The sequence below is a fragment of the Camarhynchus parvulus genome, chromosome 2 (assembly GCF_901933205.1).
Source record: "Camarhynchus parvulus chromosome 2, STF_HiC, whole genome shotgun sequence".
NCBI lineage: Eukaryota > Metazoa > Chordata > Aves > Passeriformes > Thraupidae > Camarhynchus > Camarhynchus parvulus.
This window is the reverse complement of record NC_044572.1, coordinates 56,107,714-56,127,053: the sequence shown is the minus strand read 5'-3', so window position 1 is coordinate 56,127,053 and position 19,340 is coordinate 56,107,714. Positions and strand designations below refer to the sequence as shown.

The following is a 19,340-nucleotide window of genomic DNA, read 5'->3' as shown; positions in this document are numbered from 1 at the left end:
GAAAAGATGTGAGATCTGCTGCTATTTTATGCGAGGAGTGAACCTCAGGCTCCCCTGTTTGTTCCTGTTGGGAGGAGTGGGAATGAACCACTGCTCTACACAGGTTACTGATTCCTAGGGATATTAGGATAAAAGAGAGCAGTGAGGATTTGGCTGGAGAAAGGCAAGAAGGTTGTTTCTCTCCAGCAGGTGTGTCGCTCTGCCTCTGTTCTGATGGAAGGAAGTTAGACTACTAATGGGCATGCATTCAGACAATCCTGGGTGCTGTTTTTCTTCAGCATACCCACTTTTTCTTCAGTTACCCACTTCTGTGCAGATCTGTATATATTATTTTCTGGGCTGAAATCTCAGCCAGTTCATGTTGGGAAGAACTTTTTGGAAAATTGCAAACATGATGAAGTTTGTATTTGTTGTTTAAAGTTGGAGGTGGTCAACTTCAAAGTTTAAAAAGGGAAAGGAAATTTATCTAATTACCAGTCTTTTTCAAATACTTTATTCTCTTATGTTATGTTTGCATCCTGTAGAAATCGTTTTTCAAAGAAAGCTGATAGTGTTTTGTCTCAAGAGCTGAACATTTTGAGAAGAGCACCTGCAACTGATGAAGGACCCAGATGGTCTAGATAAAGGACCTCCTCTGAGGTGAACTGTCTACAGAGGACAAATGTGCATGAAAGAATAGTACATGAGACATAGATCCACTCTCTTATTAGAGAGCAGTGAAGTTGTTGTTACGTTTAGTCATGGCTCTCTCTGGACAGGTCACTTGATAGGGTAGCTAAGGCTCCGGACCCGTGTTCTACAACCCAATGCAAAACTAGGTTTGTTCTTCTGCTTCTCTGTTGTATCTTGCACTGCCTTGTGTCTGTCCGGCTTTTAACTTGTTAGTTCAGAGCTGGAAGTGAGAGAGCTAAGGTGAAATGCTTTGTGTGTGATGGCCAATACAATTTTCCTTTCATCTACCAAGGTGGTTTTTTTATTCTGACAGCAGGAATTAGAAGCAGGTATGTCTGGAAATCTAGATCTAGAGTACTAGACTGTATGAATAGGCTGTGGAGCAAATTTATCCTTTTGGATTGTTAACTTGAAACTTTGAAGTGCATGTCAGATCCCAGCCTGTATAAAAGCATGTGGTAGGGTTATGAAAATGGTCAAGGGGATGGAACAGTTGCTTTTTGGGAATGGACTGAAAAGATGGGGACTCTTCACTTTGGTTTTCCAAAAACATGGGGCAAGTTATGCAGTCCCACAATGCAGAAACTAGTAAGTGTCAGACACAGTGGGGAGTTTACTTTAAAGTAAACAAATAAAGATACTTTAAACAAAGGAGAGTGTGACTTTTTGGAGCATTCTGCTGCAGAATATTGTGGGGCAGACAGTACCAGCATGTTCAAAGCAAGAATTTGACAGAACTAGTGGGAAACGTATCCATTAGCATAAATGGGAAGGATAGGTCTGTGATAGACCTTCTAGCATGCATGTACATGCAGGAGCATGAAGGGAGTGGGACACAGAAGAGACAGGGCTGGCTTGCTCTGCTTGAATAGTGTCTCTCTGAAACAACAATGAAGTACTTGTGTGAAGGAGGGGGATGTTGTGCTAACCCAGTAAGGCAAAGTTTATGTTTTGAGCCATGTTTTTTGCAATTGGCTGTTGATACACTGAATAAACATTGAATGCTGGTGCTTTTCACCTCTGGCCTTTTTCTTTAAATCTCTATGGTTTGTAAGGTCATATGGACCCTGCTTTTTAGGGGCTTTTTTGGTTGGGTTTATTTATTTGTTTGTTTTTTGAAAAGTGTATAGGTTTGAAACCCTGATACCTGGGCAGAATTTCTTATTAAAATAATGAAGACCTGGATGTCTTTAGTCTGAGAAACTACAAAGGCCTCTGCTGCTTGAAATTGTAACATGGAATATTTTCAACAAGCCAGGATAAAAGTACTTTCTGTCATTTTATGTTACTTTTTTGGCCCCTTATGCTTGTATAGTAAGGCAATTTTGTGCTACCAAATAACATGATTTTTTTCTTTTTGACATGAACTTTATTCAGCTGGTTTGGTCAGACATTTTTTTCCTCACTAACTTCTCCATGCGCTGCTCTTAAATCGCAAGTCAGGAGCAGACTCCACTTGGAGACGTATTGCTGGTTCAGGTTGTATGATCATAGCTCTCTTTAGCTTGGTCTACTTGTTTATCTTTCTGTGAAACACCTTGAATGAATGAGGAGAAAATGGGTTATCTATAACAAAGACTCCATTATCTTTGAAATTCCTCTTAAGTTATTTAGTAATAGTGTTAGTACTATAACTAGCCATTTGTGTGCATTTTAGGATGTGTGTGTGAAAATAAAACCATATTTTTATGCATACATACATACATACGTATATATACAGCCAGAAATGCCTTATTTCAGCCAGTGTAAAAATACTTTGGTGTTCTAATTCTTTTGCTGCCATCCCATATTCTTGTCATGTAGCATAGGTTCTACAATATTTATATATTCACTGGTGGTACTTGTGGATGTACTTAAATGTGCATGTTAGGTTTAGTTGATGTCATTTGGTTAAAATACAGTGCTACTTTTGAAGCAATAATATGTTTTCCAAGAGATTCTCATATGAGAGCTTTAAGGAATCTCATGTGCTTTGCTCTTTGCTGTTTCTGGGAAGTTCGTAATTGTATATTCATATTATCCTTGTGTGAGACTTTTGACATAATCACTTCTTTTATTCACCAAGAAGTTGTGGTCAGTCCTGTTCTAAAAGCCAGGTTTAGAGGGGAGATGGACAATATATTACTGGGTCTGTATGCACAGTAGGCATTCTTAAATATTTTTCTGGAAATGAAATCTGCAGCAAATGTGGAGTACCGGTTCAGGAAGAGGAAAGTTAAAATATCCTCTTTTACTCTGTGGAGAGTAGAGAAACTCAAAGCTATTTTGTTTCATCAGTATAATACCAACTGTTGTATTCTGGGAAGCTCTATCTCGTCAGTATTTGCTTGAGGAATGCTGGTTGTGGGAAAGTGTGGCTAGCCTGAAGAGATTTTATTCTTTGATTTTTCACTGGGATCTTTAAGTAACTGGGCAGAAATCATGCAACTTCTGTGGCGCATTCAAGTAAGAAGGAAGAGAGGAAGTGAGGAAGTAACAATGAGCAAACTTAACAGAAAGGGCTAAGAGATGATATTCCTCTGTTTGGTGTGCTGTTTTTTTGTTAGTAATATGGTTTATTTATATAGCTTAGATTTCCTTTTTTGAACTGGGGCTGAGACTTTTCATGAAGACTTCTTTCAGTCATCTCTTGTCTGAACCTTTCTTTTGGAAACATCTGTGGACATTTCTTTAGCCTATAAAAGGTGGTGGAATACCTATTCTGCTAATGCATTGCTGGCCCCTCCCTCCATGTATTTAAAATAATAGTTGTAACCATTATATAATCCAGTGGATTTAAAGCTACCTTGGAGAGTAGAAGAATGCACAAGGAGAGTCCTAGGAAATTGCAGTGTAGGTTGGTAAGTTAGAGGATAAGGAAAAGGAATTTGTATGACCACAGGTGGGAAGTGAACAAAACATATTTTTTTTTAATATGATTCTGCAGTTATGCTAAGAGGCCATGTAAAATTCAGCAGGACTAGAGTCTGCCACAGGGAAAGTTAATAGGGCTTTGTATGTATATTTATAATTTTCTTTTAGCTGGAATGTGACATAGATTTTTGCAAGTTTTGGAGACAGCCAAAACCTGTTTGCACATTATTTCTCTATCTCATCAACACAGAGAAACACCTGAAATAAATTATTTCATTTCAAAAGTAGAATCATTTTTTATTAGATTTTTGAAAATTTTCTCATAAATATAAATTAGTCACTGCCTGGATGACTTTGTAGGGAACCAATTCTGTTCAGCTAAGTGCCTTTTTTTGGTTTGTTTTTAATGGAGCATGTATGTGGGTGAATATAACTATAGTTATATAGTTTTCATGAGGATTATTTGAAAAGGTTTAATTTAAAAATATTTCCTTGATTATTTAATAAAATATCTAAACCCTCTGACTGCCTCTTTAAAGAATGAACTGTTATTACAGTTGCAGTTTGCATGTTGGAAACATGAAGTTAAAATAAACTAATGTTGCTAAGGTCTATTATTCATTGAAAAATTAACTGTTATGTTGTGATATGATATTTGGGAATAATATTAGGAATACCTATTCCATAGGTATAATGAACCAGTGCTAAGTCTCTGTTAAGAAGGAATTGCTGTACTGGTATTGCCAAAAACAAAGTTGTGGATTTTGACTGTTTTAATCTGTATTGGCTAAATTTCAGTCTTGAGAGTTTTTTGTGTAAACTGCCTTTGACAGAGTTGCTGTGAATGTTGCATCTGATGATGTTTAGCCTGTAGCTACCTAATGAAAATGCTCTGTCATGAGTAGTATTTGAAATTCATCAGCTGATGAGGACAGCTGAGGATGCATCTCTTAAGTTTTTACACAGTCCTCAGAGTTACATTGATGTAAGTCTGGGACAGAGTTCCAGCTTCATTAGATTTCTGCGTGCCAAAGAGAGCGCAGCATGGCAAAATACTTCCAGAGTAATTTTTATAATGCTATCAGTAGAGACCACATGTTTCAGGCTTTTTACAGCCTTTTCTTTTGGCAAAACCTGAGTCTGGAGCCTGTGGTTCTGCACTGTTTTCTTCCAGTTTTTGCTCCTAACAATTATGAGCACTTTGGATTCCAGTCTTGAGCCTCATGAAAGTAGCATTGCTTGCTGTTTGGTGTATTTGCTTTGCCGTACCTTCAGTTCCCTTCCCCTCCCCCTACTCTGCTCCCCCCTGCTCCCCCTTCTTTTATATATTTTTCTTTCTTTTTCCTTGGTGTCTTTCTTTGTGGTTATCCACTAAAGCTTTACGAGGTGACAACAAAAAAACCTTTGTCTAGGCTTCTGTAGATTTCACAGTAGGTTATGCTGAGTTCTTGTATAAGGAGACTGTAAGTTGTGGGTACTGAATTTCCTAAATGAACTGTTTAACTGAATTGCTTGGAGAGCCCACAGTGGCCTAAAATGAACAACAGGGAACACAACATGCACATTTTAAACTACAGATGCCAGACTGCGATGCAGGATATTTCCTAAATGCCACAGAGAAAAATTGCATTTGATGTGTATGTTATGAATTAAATGGACAGGTTGACTAGTTGATCAACTAATGTCAAGATCTACTTTAACTAAAGTTCAGTATATAAATGGTGAGTTATGGTAATTGTCTTTCTCTGTAAGAGTGCAGGTGCCAGGGTTTGCAAAGAAGTGTTTGTTAGGTAGGAAATAAGGAGAAGCAGGCCTAGCAACAGAATAAATTTACAGTGAGGTTTATCCATTAATTTCTTCAAAAGTGCAAGTTCTGCTAAGCTCATTTTTAGAAAGCGTCACAGACATGTCCCAAAAGTAGAACTTTGTAGGGAAGAAGGGAGGATAAGTCTAAAATGAGAATTGTGTTTTTTTGTTTAGAAGTTTACAAAGAGAAACTACAGCAACCAGTGGAGATTGCTTTTTTTTTCCCTTTTTTTTGCTTTTTTAAAAATATATGTAGAAGAGGCTATGGAAATGAGGGACTCCCAGCTCTTTGGGAACAATGCCCAAACCCAGTACAGAACGTCCTTGTCTTGGATTAGAGAATCACCTGCGTGTAATGACATTTTTTCTTCCTCTTAGACCCCTGTCTCCTTAAAAGCATCTCCTGAAGTTTCAAAGGCAAAAAAACCAATCATGACAGAGATTTTTCAAAACGAAAAACTTAGATCTGTTTGCCATCAGCTCTGTTCCTATGTAATTATGGAGTTCAGCTATTCTTTTTCTTTATTTTTTTTTTATATTAATCATACTTCTGACAACATCATCCAATTTAACCTGAAGTACCATGCTGCAAATGTCATACAGGGGAATTTGTGCCTTTGATTTCTACAAGGAGTGATCAAAGTGTCTAATTACCCTGGTTTTAGCTAGGGTAGAGTTAATTTCTTCTCAGTAGTTGTTACAGTGCTGTGTGTTGGATTTGGTATGAAATGGTGTTGATAACAAACTGCTGTTTTGTATTTTGCCAAGTTGTGTTTATACTAAGTCAAGAACTTTTTTCTCCTCCTTGTCTCACGCTCTGCTGGTGAGGAGGTGAACAAAACAGTCTGGGAGGGAGTGTAGATGGGACAGGTGACCTGAGCTGACCAAATAGATATGCCACACCATAAAACATCATGCCCTATATATATAAACTGGGATGAATTACTGAAAGGGCGGCCAGTCTGCATTCAGGAGGAGGTGGTCTGACATCAGTCAGTGGGTAGTGGGCAATTGCATTGTGCATCGCTTACTGTTTCCTTTTTATTATCATTATTATTTACCATTGAAAATTAAGTACAATACAATAATAATTATTAGAAAATTGTTCTTATCTCAACGTACAAGTTCAACATGAATTCTTCTCCCCATTCCATGTGGGGTGGAGGGGGAAGAAAGAGGGGAGCTGACTGAGCAGCTGTTAATTTCCATCTAGGCTTAAACCACAGCAGACTGCTTCCTGGGTTCTGGCACCAAAAAGACTATAGTGGGTTGACCCTGACTGGATGACAGGCACCCACCAAAGCTTCTCTATCACTTTTCTCTGCAACTGGACAGGGAAGGGCTCAAGAGTTGAGATAAGGACAGAGCCAGGTGACTTGCCAAATGCCATTATGGGCAAACTAGGCTCACATTAGAGATATTAATTGAATTTGTTGTTAACAAAATGAGAGCAGGCTAATGAAAAATTAAATTAGACCTTAAAAATACCTTTCCTGACCCCTACGTTTTTCCCAGCTCTACCTCCCCCCTCCCCCTCCAGTGGTGCAGGGAGATGGGGAATGAGGATGCACATCAATTGATGATGAGTTGTTTCTGCTACTGCTCAGGGAGAGGAGTTTCCCCTGCCTCCAGCATGAGGTCCCTCCTATGGAAGGCAGTGCTCCACAAATTCCACCAAAGTGAATCCATCCCATAGGCTGCAGTTCTGCATAAACTGCTGCAATGTGGGTCACTGTTCCACAGGTCCTTTGAGAACAGTCTGCCCCAGTGTGTCCTCCATAGTATCACAAGTCTTACTAGGAGACCTGCTCCCTGCTCCCTCCTCTGCAAGGGTCTGCCGGTCCCTGCCAAAAGTCTGTTCTAGCACTGGCCTCTCATAGGTTTACAGCCTCCTCTCAGGCATCTACCTGCTCCAGCGTGGGTCTCCTCCAGGGACTGCAGGTGGATTTCTACACCCCTGAGTTCCTCCGTGGCCTGCAGAGGCACAGCTGCTTCTCCATGGTCTTTACCACAGACTGCAGAGGGATCTCAGCTCCCATGCTTGGAGCACCTCTGCCCCCTCCGTCTCTACTGACCTTGGTGTTTGCAGAGTGGTTCCTCTTACGTATTCTCACCCTGCTCTTCTCTGGCCAAAATTATATCTGCACAATAACTTTTTTCTTCTTAAAAATGTTATCATAAAGGCATTACTACCATTTCTGATTGGCCCAGCCTTGACCAGCAGTGGCTGTCTTAGAGCCGGCTGACATTGACTGTGCAGGAAATGGAGGAAACTTCTATCAATTTCTTATAGAAGCCACTGCTGTAGTCACCCTGACCACCAAAACCTGGCCATGCAAACCCAATACATTATTAAGCACTGTATACAATTCAGTTTTATTTCTCAAATGTTTCATCTTCTCTTTTAGACTTCCAAAGATGTGGACTAGTAGATTATTTCTCTCACTAATTTCTGCTGATTGATATACCTTATCATGGGAAAGATTTTCCTGAAAGTTTATTCCTGTAGTTTGTAATTTATTGTTTATTGATGTAAGTGAATTATCTTGGCTTTACACTGTGGGTAACACCAATAATATTTCCTGAAGCTATTCTTAAGATCAAACTGACTGTGAACCCCCAGTGGGGATAGCCTCTGAGTCCCCACACTGCTCGATGTGGTCAGTTGTTGCAATCTCTGCTCCTCGGGGCTTCTGTGGAGTTTTGGATAGGCCCATGTGGAGTCTGTATGTGAAAAGTGTAATTGATTTCTATTACTGTTCTCGTGCCTGTCATGTAGTTGTGTTGAAGTTATTTTTGGAGTCAATGAACCTTTCACCTATAGCCATGGTAAGCTGATTAAAGCCACAAAGAAATCTTGTGATATCTCTTTATCATGTTACCTTAGGCATTGCACCATGCTGGGAAACTCTCTCAACCAACATAGGGGTGGAAGTCTGGTGCTACAATGGTCCAGCCATGGGACAGCTTTCTGCTTCTAGACACTTGTGATGCTAAAGCTCAGCGCAGGTGTTAGTGTTGAATGCAGGCTTGTTTGCAGTATTTTAAGGACAGTAAGGTGCAAATGTGAAATGAAAATGAAGACATGTGAAGAGTTCTTGGAGGTTTTCATGGTCTGGTGAAATGTATATTTATTTCTGAATAGGTCACTGATATTTCCAAAAAGTCTGCCAATGAACATGAATGTTGTTCTGCACCTTCTAGAAAAGATAACAGCTGTCAAAGGCTTTTGGTAGCCTTCTCTGTTTTTCTACCTAAATGTTTCCTAAGTTATAGAAGCCATAAAATACATGTTACAAATATGGTATTGATTTTTGAATTCTGTCCCCAGTTAGAAATTTAATAATCACATTATATTACAATATGATATTTCAGCTACTGTGGAAATAGTGCTACTTTCAAGTAGTGTATGTTTCTTATGCAGGAAAGAGACAAAGGGATTTTAAGGCTTTGGTTAAATTTGCTACTGTGATAGGGCAGTACTTATGATATTTTTAACCAGTTTAAACTGAACCAATGCTAGTTTTTATGTAGATAAGACCTTACGTCAGAAGACTGTTGGGTCATATCATAGACATTATTCGGTGTTTCCACTTAAAAGATAAGTTATAGAGGGAATTGTGAAATTATGTTAAAAAATAATTGCAGTGGACATGTGGTGATATGGAAGAGATTCCTCACATTTTGTTGTCTCCTACACTTGAGAGTTGAAGAGCAAGGATGAGAGTGAGTGAGAGCACTTTCATGTTACTACTATTATACTGCTAAATATGACATTACTGTTAAATTGTATTATATACAAAAATATACTGTTAAATTATTTTATATATATACACTACTATATATAACACCACTGTTATTTTTATTTTAAAATTATTTATATTTCCCTTAAAATTCTGACTCAAAATCTGAGTGAAGGTCTGGGGTTCTCCTTGCTTCCAGCCTCAAGAAACAGCTTCAAGGTCAAAAATAAGTCTTTTAAGAAATCCAGTATCTGTGGATTCTGCAAACAAGTCTTTGATAGCCAAGGAATTTCCTGCAGAGGTGAGTAATATATGATGTGGTTTTTACTTTCTTGCTTTGTTAAGAAAATTAGTTTTATATTAATCTTAAAGTTTCTAGGAATACATGTTTCTGGTAATTCCCCTTGGACTAAGTTACCTTTGGTTTATTTCCTTCCTTTGTACAATAAGGTTCCCTGCTACTGTCAGGGAGTAGGGTTCTGTAGTAGGTAATTTGACTTGTATAATCATGTGCTTTTACTACTATGCTATTCAGACAGAATAAGGCAGTGCCTGCCGAGGATCTGTGAGGTGACATTTGCATGGTGGATGACACTTGGCTCTAGAATTCAGTCTACAAATGTGGAAGTGTGTGACCCTTGCTCTCTGAGGCATGAAGGATATATCTATGTTAATTTGTAAAAAAAATATCACAAGAGCAGTTGTCTATTTCCTTTAATTTTTCTATTTGCATTATGCTCTGTCTAATCCTTAGTCCTTCAGTCTAATCACTCACTGAAAGAATAAAGATCTCCTGGATAACAAAGACTAGAGACTTTCTGCCTGCGGCATTCCTGCCTGCACCTTACTGCTGTTTTCCCTCACCCTTCTCCCTTGTAGAATTGCCCATCCTTTCATCTTCTCCATGGAGATACCTGTGATAAAATTAAATATTGGGAAAGCTTAATAGGTCTTTTCTGCAGGTTATCCAGGGATAGGGCTTTTGATCCCCTGGTTCCACCTGGTTAATATTTGACTCCTGTTATTCTACGTTAATCAAACAGTTTCTTTACTTGCTGTATGCATGGTTTACTTCCCAGAATGAGAATGTTATTGTCTGTTCATCTAAAAAGTAGTTGCTGTTTTCAATTAGGGGTGTTTGCACGAACTTCAGGTTCTAGTTGAATCTCTTTCTCCCATCTCCACCCGTCCGTATTCTTCAGACATGTTAGGATCCCTCTGAGGGTTTGAGAGGGAAGTGTGAGAGGATGTGGAAGGAATGTGGCCATTTTTGGAGCTATGGTACAGACTGCACCATAGAACAGCTATATATTCAGCATTATAGCTAGCATCATAGGAATGGTAATTATGTATGCATTTTTTAAAAAATTTGGTCTGTCTGTCCTTCTGGAGGTCGATTCCAAAGTTCTTAGGATTTAGTTGTTTTCAAATTAGCAGAAATTTTTTGGAAGGAAGACTGTTTAGTGAAGGAACTGCCTAAAGACCCTCTTGATCAGCTTCAGTGTAAAAAGTACTGTATCAGGAGAGAATCAGAACTTTGATTCATAGAATGATTTAGACTGGTAAAGACCTCTGACATCCTTGTGTCCAAGTGCTAGCCCATCACGTCCAAATATAACACTAAACCATGTCCTAAAGGGCCACATTGATGTGTCTTTTAAATGCCACTTCCTTCCAACACTCCCCATTCAAATACATTCATGTCTATGATACATCTGTGTCTATATCGAAGTCAGTTTTGGATAAAAAAGCTGTGAGTGGGTGTTGTGTAGGTTTTTAGTAGTATGTCATAGTCATTTTGGGGGTGTGTTTTTTAGCCCTGTCTTGTAAATGTGGTGCGTAAAAGCTGACTGTGAACAATGAATGTTTGAATGAAAGATGCCTTTGAATGGTGTCCCTTTATATTTTCATACTTCATTCTGTCCCAGTAAAGCATTCTCAGTTACAGTTTTTTTTACAAAAGCAGTGGCAGAAAGGAAAGAGAGTTGAAGGAGGGGAAGCTCCTGGCTCTTTTTCTGCATGGTAAGCATGTTTGTCTTTGATACAGATTCTCATTATGAAGGAAGGACAAAAATCTGTGGATTGATTTTGACAGTACCTGCATATCTTGCAGTAAGCCAGGACTGCACAACTCCCCATTGTCTCTTCAGCACTACCTCAAACTTGAATGTTCTGGTTTGATTTTCCCTGAAGTACAGTATAATTTAATTCATGGCTAAGCAAATAATACATAATAATCTTGCACATTTACATGGTTAGCAAAAGGCCACTAGAGTTACAGGAGCCTTTTGACTTTTTTAAAGCTGCTTACCCTAAATGTTGAATGTTCACTATTTTACCTTATTTGTAAATGTAGAATCCCCCCCCTGCCCCAAGGATCCCCCTGATGGGGAGACCCCTGAAAAGTTCTGTGCCAGTATTGACAGATAAATGGGACTTTTGGTTTTTTGGTCTTCAGGTTGCTGTTTATTTTTTCTTATCAAAAGTTCAGCACACTGTCTACATCTCAGACTTAGCGTACAAAGAGAAGGCACCAAAAGTCACAAGGCACACAGGTTCAAGGTCTTTTAAAGCTATTTTGTCCAATTAACTCTTAGAATGTACTTTATTTCTATCTTTCTACCAATAACTAATTATTTGTCTGTTCATGCAACATCTGCATTGTGGTTCTTTCTAAACAATCACTCTGTGCTACCAACACTGCAGAAAATGGAGCAGATGAAGAGCAAGAAGGTGATCAGACAACGCCCAAAATCCTCCATTTTGTCTTCTATCTCCCTCCATACTAAAAACCCAAAGCTCTAAGTTTTTCACCCTGTGATAAACTATACTACTATCTCTTTCACACACTTGTAGATTTCAAATAATCCCAAAGTCTTGGAAGCTTTCTCCATGGATGAAGGTTAAAAGCAGTATTCTCCTGGGGATCAGGACTTCTCAGGACAGGCAGAGAAATATTCCCTGTGCAATAGGGTTCCAACAGTAAACAAGCTGTCATAAGGATGTAATGTCTGTCTTTACAAGTGGATTTCTATTATATTATTTTTACTTTATATTTTATATATATAAAATAGATGTTAAAAATTTCTTTTATTTTCCTTTCCTTTTAAATATTATTATTTATCTTTTTTGTGTTGTGATTGAATAATTTTTAGTGTAGAACAGAGAGCTCTGAACCTCCTGAATCTCTAGACTTCCTGGCAATTAAAAAAACTGGAGACCAGATTTGGGAGATTTGAGTAATTTTAAATAAGAAAGTATAATTTCACAGCTCTTAGAACATTAATGTGATGGGTGAAATATATGCAAAAAGTTGAAGTACTGTACAGATGTCTTTTGATGAAATTCCCCTCATCTCCAGTTGATAGTTAAGTTACCTAGTTTAAGTTTAGCTGCTAGTGAGGCTTTACATGCAATACTAAGCATTCCATAAACTAATTTTTGAACTTAAAGCAATTAGTGGTTCTTTGAATGAATTGACTGTTTTTTTGTTAATCTAATGTAGCTATGAATGTTTGTTTTGGAGATATATATGTTGGAGTGATGCAAACAGGAGTTCTTGTAGAATTTTAGTTGGTCTGTCTTAGGTTTTTTTTTCCTTGAAACCTTTTTCCTTGATGCTTTACCTACATTTGAGTTTTGCTTTCTTCCTTTGATACTTTCTTACTTTAAAGCATGTATAAGTGTTAGCTAGAGGTGCCAAATTATATTGGTATGTGCTGTTAACTATTGTGAGCAAAGAAATGCTTACCATGATATTATGTGCAAGCTGAGTGTAATAAAGAATACAATTCATCTTCTTGTCTTATTTGTAAGATATTATATATTTTTAAATGTAAATTGTAAATTTTGTTAACGTGTTTCATTCATTTATTAATTGGCTTATAGTAAATAAGTCCTGGACTATTTCATTGAGCAGGTTAATGATAGAAACTATGTTCTCATCAAATTGCAATATCTGTGTTTAATCAAGTGCTTTCACATGCTTACAGACCGTAGATCAAGATTTGAAGACAATTGGAACAATTTTTTTTCTTTAAGAGGTTTGATATTTTTCTTTGAAATTCACCTGCTTGTTTGTGACTGTGCTTGTGGTTGTCTAGTGATCCACTTAATATCTCGCTTTTGGGTTAGTTGGTGTTACTCAATTGAAAAAGCCCTCTGTATTTAATCAAATTCATTGCTTGTCAAATTCATGGCAAGTCAAAATACATTTTTATATTAAGACTCATATGGACATGACAGATTGTTTGGGCATACTGTGTGTGTAAATATATGCGTATTTAATTTTATATTATTATGTTGCAGGTGGTTTTATATACTCTGTTTTTCAGTAAGTGTTAAGACCAGTAATAACTTATGAACATCTTCATAATGTGCAAAGCATGTCTCTTGTTACAATCCTGACAGACAAACTAGAAAGCTTGAAATTGAATTTGAATTGACAAACTAGAATACTAGAATTTGTATCCTACTTGGGCTAGTGGCATTACAGTTGGCTCTAAATGGCAAAGAGTGCAGTGAGGTACGAGTATTTGTGTCAGTCTGATTTTCATTGAGTGACCCTTGCGAATTAAGATCCTGCAAGGTGCTTACATGGGTGTATTATGAGATGTATCTATGTATCTATCTATCTGTCTATCTATCTATCTAATATTTATTTTTAATAAATAAAAACTGTAACTTCAACACAACTGTAACTTCAACACAACTAAACCACCTTGTAGTTAATTATGGCAGTGGACATTGGTTGATTAACCATAAGATCATTAATTATGGCAACAAGCATACCCATCTACTCATGTTGATGTTATAACATGGGAAATCTTTGAGAGAAGGAAAAGATTGTCATCAAATTGAAGGGGATTTTCATCATATCACTATTTGCCTTCTGTGTGGTGTTTGTACACTTACATGTTTTCTTGAGGACTGATCCAGCAGATCAGATTGTCTTCTGCCGGACTGTTTTCAGATGGCTTTGGATCTCTTGTGTGTGTGGTTTAGACTCACCAAGAAATAGCAGAAAACAAACCAGAAAACCATACTATCTTCCAAAGCAATTAACTACTAATTACCTCCAAATTTAAAGCAGGATATGCAGCTTATAGGACCAAATGGCATGGTCTGTTGTTGTCCCTAGAGCGGATTAATAACTTAACAGCTCTGGTGAACTCTAAGGAAGAGAGATTAGAAAATTGCCCAAGCAAGGCTGAGTTAGGTAGGGACCCAAGCTCTTGCTGTAAAATCTCATTTGAATTTTAGTCTTGTTTGTGAGGATGTCCAAGTGAGACTGTGTTAGTTGAAGCAGAGAAGTCTTTTTAGTGACCCCTCAGAAATGGTGGATGTTGACCTGGGTATGAGTGACATGGAGTGTACTGTCCTAGAAAGGAGAGTGAAAAAAGAAATATGGACTGCAGCCCATCTGTGGCATTGAAAGCTTTGGATTGTCAGCCGCTGTTCTCTAGATAAAAGGTGCACACAGTAAATAGCAAGTTCCACTGGATTAGCAAAATGTACTCTAACACAATTCTTCAAGATATGCATTAATATTTCAGTGCAGAGCTTAGCTAGTGAGACATGGAAACTATGCACACCATGGAAGTTATGTGCATAACAACAGCACAGATATGAAAGGGAATGATGATTAAAGACTTACTGGAGCATATAGAGATACAAAAGAAGCTACTGTAATCGACAGGCGTTATGCAACCAGTACATAAGCATTCTGGCTGAACACACCCACTCTGTAGCTGAGACAGTAAAATTGACATCCTTTGATGGAATATTGGTACCTTAGTAAGAACTCGGGGAGAGGGGAGGAATTTTGGCAGAAATCTCTAAGGTAAGTTCCCACTAACTTAAAAATAAAAAATGCACAAGGCAAAGACCTCTGTGGAATGTTTAATGTTCACAGCTGTTACATGATGTTTCAGAAAATTGTCTGTACAACCTGAGTTCCGTATTTGTTTACCTCAGAAGCACCAACTTAATAACACCAGAATTTGATCTGTGATTATTTAATTTAAAGTTAATGTTTAAACCTTACTTTTAACCTTAGTACTCCTAAGGTTTCTAAAAAGCTGCAAATTCTCTTTATTATGGCAAATAAATAATTAAATAAAAAGTAAATTTGATCCCTCACCCCACAGTTTTTGCCAGCAAAGCCAATGACTATTGGCTATTTCGTCTGATATTCCTGCAATTTTATAAGCTTAGCCCACTTGAAGGGAACATAAAATTCCTAAGGGTAATTGGAAATTAGAATTATCTGCTCTATTGGGAAAATCTGAAACGAAATGCTAGTATCTTTAAAGTGAATGTGACAAACTTCCTATGCTATGTGAGGAGAGGAACCTCAAAGTAAATATTGTTGCATTTCAAAAATAACTTCACCCTTCTAATTAGGTTCAGAACAAGGGGTGGGGCCAGGGGAACAACTACAATGGGAGACAGAAATAATGTATAGGAAGATAAAATATTATTTAAAGAAAAGGTGGGGTGAAGAAAATTGTTGTAATACTGAAGAGTTTGTTTTGGTACATGAAGAAAGCTTCAAGACCGAGGCAGGCTGCAAGCATAACATATTGATTATATAAGCATATGTCTTAGGTTGGAAATGCAAGATGTGTCTGGGGATGTGTATTCTATTGCCATCTGTTAGAGGTGGGGCAGTTATCTTCTGTTAATTGGGCCACCACTTAAAACCAGGTGGGGCAGTTTTTTATCTCTTCCAAAACCAATGCTTCCTCTGGAAAATATCTTCTGTTAATGGGCCATTGAGTCTCACTGCATGACTGATAAAATTACATCATCCCGTTGTGAGATGCTCCACCCAGGGGGAGGAGCCAGGCATTCCTGCCTGAATATAATCTGATATTTGGAACACCACAGTCAGCCTTTTCCACTGGATTCCCAGAGGAAGGCCAAGCCTACCTACACCACCACTGGACCTTCAGAGGAAAACAGCACCCTTCTGCAGGATCACTGCTTCACTGGAACCATGTTTGTCACTGCAGGAGGAGTGCAGCCACCATTTAATCAGACTGCTACCCACACCCTGACCAACAGGGTGTCAGGTTGTATTCTGACTCTGTCAGTGTTGTTTTGTGTTACTGCATTTTTATTTTTCTTTTAATTTTTTTTTCCTGATAAAGAACTGTTAGTCCTACTCCCATATCTTTACCTGAGAGCCCCTTAATTTCAAAATTATAATAATTTGGAGGGGAGGGCGTTGGCATTTTCAATTTCAAGAGAAGCTCCTGCCTTCCTTAGAGGACACCTGTCTTTTCAAACCAAGACAGCATATCATATTGATAATATTCAGATCATATTGATGGTTTTCTTTTCATAGCTATATTATATTTTCATCTGGTGGTGGTCTTTATCACTTACATTTTTTGTACGAGCTTTAAGAACAACTATGAATCAGAACTTCTAGGCCCATAAGTTTTACCCACATAATCTAGCAACATCTGCCTTCTTACTTTGGAGCTTTAAGCTGATCTCTTCTTATTTTCTTTGATCCTTGCTCGTAGCATAATTTATGCAGGATATGTTTTCAAGATCCATCACAGACATGCAAGCTCTTGAGGTCTTACACTGTCTGCAGCTGAAGATAGAAGAAAACCTAGAGACAGTCCAGCCATTTTTTGGGTTTCATGTGGGTTGCTGTCTACAGTAATCCACAGTCTGGTTGAAATGGTTTTGTGGATGAACAAACTCCATGTTGCAACATGGGGTTATCTTTTTAGCTGGAGGAAGGATGTCTAAAAACTGTCTTTGTTTCTAGACTGGAGTAAGGTTTATCAATTTCCTAATTGATTGGCAAGTGTACCTTAAAAAGAGCGGAGAAATTAACAGTATTTTTTTAAATGTTAAAACATTTTCATTGTTGCTACTGTTCTGCCTTTGTAAACTTTTTGTGATCAAGATTTTTCTGCAGGACAGGAAGAAGGTGGTAGTAAAGGAAAAGAAAGGACATGCTAAAGGACATGCTATTGCAGCTGTAGTGCCAAAATATTTTTCTCTTTATAAAGATTTTCCACTACTGTTGTTGGCAACAGCAGTGGAAATATTTCATCTGTGGGAAGGCTCATTCACAACACTATATTGCCCACCCCCCACCAAGAAAATGCTGAAGTTCTGCACAAATTTCCCATAATGGTCTCTTAGCCTTGTCATGGTTTAAGGAAAACCAGACGTTTTCAGTTGGGGGAGGTGGTTACCTGTGGGGAACCTGGTGGAGCGAATGAGCTGGCTAGTTTTGAAGAATCAATCATCTGGCTAGATTTGAAGATTGATATCTGGTTAAACCTCTTAAAAGTGTTGAATATGCCTCTGTGGAAAAGCACATTTAAAAACTAACAAAGCCAAGGGAAGCTTTCTTGGCTTCTGGCTTTTGAGGCGGTAGCTGGCTGACCTGGCCCTGTGTGGCCAGGTTTGGCAGGGCTGGACTAGGCTGGGCTGGGCCGCTGTCGCATGGCCTGCATGGCCGGGCTGAGGTGGTGCCACGTGGCCAGGTTGGCTTTGCCCGCAGCAGAGCTGCGATTTCTGCCCTCTGAGGGGTGGTGCATGAGCTGCCAAGCCCCTCACCAAGGAGCTTGTTGGGGCCCATCCCAGCAGCCTGCTGGGGCCCCTTCCCAGTGAAGCCCCCTAGTCCTTTGTTCTACTGGCGCTGCCGTGCCATGCCGGCCAGAAGCTATATTGGCACCAGGAGCAACCATGCAGTGGGGACCAGCACCGGGAGTGGCCCCGCAGTTGGTGCTGGATGCAGCCCTGAGGCCAGGAGTGGCCAGATCTGGGGTGGCTCTGTGGCTACCACCAGCCTGGACTGGGAGGGGCCACATGGCCAAGACTGTGCAGATGAAATTGGCATGACTGAGACAAAGGGGCGCAACCATGGTTGGCTCAGCATGGCTCAAAATGGACTTTGTTTAGCAGCTTTTAGCAAGACATACTGCGGACAGAAGGACAAAACCGGCAGCAGCAGCTTTTCTTGGTTTTGGTGCTCTGAGTGAAGGAAAAGTGCTAAGTAAAGCTGGCAGCTGCCAGGGCTCTCATGGTGTTGGTGGAGACCACATCAATAGCAGCGAAAGACACATCAATATCCGATGCAGAGCCTGGATAAGATCAACCTTTGAGTGCTATAAAACTCTATAAAAACTGTTTCGATTGATAAAGCTTGAGAACAAATGAACCTATGAACACCAATACTCTCCCAAATCAGGAAGAGGAAAAGGTGAAGACATGTAGGGAAAACAACATGAGCCACTGAGGTCAGTAAAGAAGCAAATCAAATTCTAGATGGGAGGAGATTGGGGAGATGCCTTAGTCTTGGACTGAAATTATTTTATGAGGCTATGATGAAGATATATTTTTTGGTTTATCAGACTTTGTTTTTTCCCTGTAATTTGTGAAGTACATGGGGAGATGCAGCATTCACTTGCAGCCCATGAAGAAAGGGCAGTCATGCTGGAGTGTGTGGATGCTGAAAAGCTCTAATTCAATAAGAAACTTGAACAGAGAGAGATGAGAGAGATGAGAAACTTTGCCCCAGGGATCGAAGAAGAAAAACCTTGTTTCCAGAGATAAAAGAAGAGAACTTTTGTTTTTATGCTAAAACAGCTCATCCTTAAAATAGTACCCTCTAAGTTGACATGGCCCATTAAAGCAGCAAGACATGGGAGTGACTTTCCCACTGGGAACATATTTTCCTTACCCAGGTGGCTGATTGGCTGTGACATGGAAGCCAAGACTGCTGAGAGAACTGTTTGTTGTGGAGAAGTCTCCATAGCATGGCAAGAGCGACTCCTCTCCTAAGCGGACTGAAGAAAGATTATTTTAGAGTTGGTAAACTGACTGAAAATTGCAAGTTTTGTCTCTTTACCTTTGGTGGGAAAGAAAAGAGGATGTGGGGGGAGAAATGTTCTGAAGGTTTATTTTGATTTTCTTAAAACTTCTCTGTAATTCTGTTAATAAAGTTTCTTTATACTCTTTAAAGTTTTGAACCAGTTTTGCTCTCCTCCTCCTAATCCATATTTCACAGCAAGAAATGAGTAAATAATTTCTAGTGGGTACACTGCCATTTGATCAGCACTAAACCCACTAGGTATATTGGTGCATTGTCTGGAAAACTCAGATCGGCGAACCAATACCACTACAGCCTTCATCTTCAAAAAACAATCTCAGTGTCATGAAGTAGTGGGAGCAATATTCAGATGAGGAGACAGTGGTTGGCTGAATATGAGGAAAAGAACAAAAGTAAAT

At 38.9% G+C, this 19,340-nt stretch overlaps 1 protein-coding gene across 12 annotated transcripts in view; it reads left to right on the top strand.

Annotated features, from left to right (window-relative positions):
* The window catches only part of TNS3 (tensin 3), a 197,588-nt gene that overhangs the window by 19,117 nt on the left and 159,131 nt on the right, over positions 1-19,340 (top strand). For 9 of the 12 annotated variants that reach the window (XM_030971037.1, XM_030971041.1, XM_030971039.1 and 6 more), the window contains one exon: positions 9,274-9,375. The exons of the other annotated variants lie outside the window; for them this stretch is intronic. The gene's annotated coding sequence lies outside the window, so the exon portion shown is untranslated. The remainder of the gene's footprint in view (positions 1-9,273; positions 9,376-19,340) is intronic. 12 annotated transcript variants of the gene reach the window in all.